The sequence below is a fragment of the Nematolebias whitei genome, unplaced genomic scaffold (assembly GCF_014905685.2).
Source record: "Nematolebias whitei isolate Nwh7 unplaced genomic scaffold, NemWhi1 Nwh_scaf_1067, whole genome shotgun sequence".
NCBI lineage: Eukaryota > Metazoa > Chordata > Actinopteri > Cyprinodontiformes > Rivulidae > Nematolebias > Nematolebias whitei.
Window position 1 is genome coordinate 4,808 of NW_023619612.1, and position 2,754 is coordinate 7,561.

At 34.3% G+C, this 2,754-nt stretch overlaps 1 long non-coding RNA gene across 1 annotated transcript in view; it reads left to right on the plus strand.

Moving 5' to 3' along the window:
• LOC119429418 overlaps positions 1-1,423 on the plus strand; it is a 3,022-nt gene extending 1,599 nt beyond the window's left edge. The window contains exons 2-3 of the long non-coding RNA XR_005187773.1: positions 392-468; positions 726-1,423. This is a non-coding gene — a long non-coding RNA (uncharacterized LOC119429418). The remainder of the gene's footprint in view (positions 1-391; positions 469-725) is intronic.
• Positions 1,424-2,754: the final 1,331 nt, after the last annotated feature.

A 2,754-nucleotide genomic window follows, 5' to 3' on the forward strand; every position in this document is an offset into this window, starting at 1 on the left:
AACAGTTTCTGTCCATCTGGTCAGATTTGACATCAGATCAAGTTCACTACATTAGTGCAGAAAATTTATTGTCTCGTTGAAATGCAACATAGTTCAAGTCAAAAGAGGAATGTTTCTTTTAAAATCATTTATATGTTTAATGTTTTTAAGTGACAATAACCATTGGGAAAAATAAAGTTCAAATTGTACATTAATGTCAGAAATGACATTTATATCATTTTAACACCAAGTGTTTGTTTTTCCTGGTAAATGTTGAGAATTACAAGAGCTTTGTGTTATTTGTCCATGTCGACCAAAATCACTGGAGGTTTCTGGTTAGTGTGCATAAAAATGATACTTGTTGTTCTCTCAGAACATTTTAATTTAAAGTTTCATGTTTTGATTTGTGCAGAAACTCTGTGAACCACACAGTCTTTCTGGTGGATCAAGTTCAGCAGAAGACGATTCAAAAGCTGCAAAAACATTTAGGTAAGTATTTATTAAGAGACAGAGGAGAAAAGTCTAACACTGAATTATATCTGGTGAGCTGCTTTTAAAATGATTTTAGTTGCTGTTATGGCCATGAAGGACAGAGTGCACATTTTATTCAAGTTTGATTCAGGAACATCATAAATTACACATGAATGTTTTTCACTGAAACTAAATGAATCTTCAAACTTCATGTGTAGAGCTTTTGTTACTTGTTTATTGTTTGTACCTTTTCTTATGGTTTCTATATTTTTTAGATTGCCAGAGAAGTGATGAAGACTTTCCTGATATTCCAGCATCAGGTTTGAAAGATCCAAACTGGAAATCATAAAGTAAAGAGGAATGGGTCAACAGATACTGACTGCATCAGGTTTGGTCCTGAAGGTTTGATTTCAACATTCTAATAGACTTATGCATTATTGTCCAACAAGGAAGTGACTAAAAATAGTTCACTCTGAAGATAATAATATTTTAAAGTACAAAGGTTGTTAAGAAGGTGAAGAGGAGACGAATAATATCTGATTGGTTGAGCTGAGAAATGAAAAGGCTGAATGTGATTCAAATAAGTGATAAAGTTCACAATCACATTTGACTCTTCAAGAGAATTGTGTGTAAATAAATCAAACAATGATGTGTTTGAAGCTTTAAGGTCAAAATGCAGGTAAATCCAGTCAGAAATGTTCTTTGTATAAAACTAAACACTAGAACTCGACCTGACTGGATAAATGTGGATCCAGCAACACAATTCCCTCAAAAACTACGTTTCTACTGCAGCTTTGCAAAGTATTACTGTGTGAATGTAAAATATGTCGTATTTAATTGTAATATGTTTCTTCTGAGTGTTTTGTCTGGCTCCATGTTACTTCATTAGTTGGGTCCATGTTTGGTTTGTGATGAACAGAACTCCACAATCAAATCAAACCATCCAGTGGCTCTATTGTTGTGACGATGCATCCCATGATGTCCACTTGTGTTCAAGTGGCAGCTCAGTTTGTGTACAAGTACTAGATTGTATGATGTGTTGAGTGTTGTATCACAGTTTCATGGTGGCTGGCTCTGCCTTCAGCAGGAGCAGTTCTGTTCGCACTTTCATGTTTTACCAGAGCTCTTTGTAATTATATTTTTATAAAGTATGCTATATTTTAAAACTACACACATATTTTACATCCAACATGTAGATTTTTATTCAATAACAATAAAATGAAGTCAGCTCTTATTAAAGAAGGATGTGACAGTGTGAGGTTTGAAATGTTATTTTTCTTATTAAATGTAACAATAGACATCATTATGATGATGTCACTTTTAAATGTGACTTGAATTGTGTTTGATTTGTGCAACAACTGTTCCATGTGATCTCTGCAAACCCACCTGGAGCACGGCCTCCAGGGAGACTAAATAATCAAAGAACAAAACTATAATGATCCAAAGAGAAATGACTTGTGATGTGAAACATAAAGATCCATGAAATCATGATGAAAACACACTGATCGTGACATCATCACAGAGAAATCATCTTCAGTGCTCTTTATGAAATGGAAGAAGTTACAGGAAGCAGCTTTATGTCGTCCACATGACGTTTATCATTTGAAATGATGGAGTCATTTTTACATTCACATATTAATAACAGCTTTATGGTGAGAGTTACTGATCTAAACAATTGTAAAATAGTGTAAATTCATTAAAGTATGAAGGAGATGAAGGTGTAACATTCCTTGAACTCATCAGAACATCTGGTCATAGTGGATGTAGTTTGAGCGTTTGAGTCAAACTGTACAGATGACCTTATGAACAATCTCAGGTTATTGTGGGAGATCATTTGTGATCTGTTACCTCTTGAAATATGTTTTGAGGATGACTCTCAGCTACTGCCACATCAGCTGCAGTTCAGTATCTGACACACTCAGTACTTGTGATTTTGGTTCAATTAGCTGTGGTGGCCATCTTGAATAGGTCGACTCCTAAAGATAGATTTACTTACAAATATTACTTTTAGAGACTTTGACTCAAATCAATCACTAATTTCATAACATCATTTGAGAATGTAAAGGATAAATAAAGAATCATTTTAACTCAGATCAATGAGATTTCTAACTTATTTAGCAGATCTGGTGAGACACGTGAGGAATCATCAAGGTCAAACCAGTCTCTCATGTAGTGGTCACGTAGGTACGTGCCACTAGTTGTAGTATGACAAATATATGAGATATATTTGCATACTTTTTCACGAGTTCCTCATCTTTCTGACTGTGTAATGTCGTGCATTGAATTTAACAGAAATGTAACGAG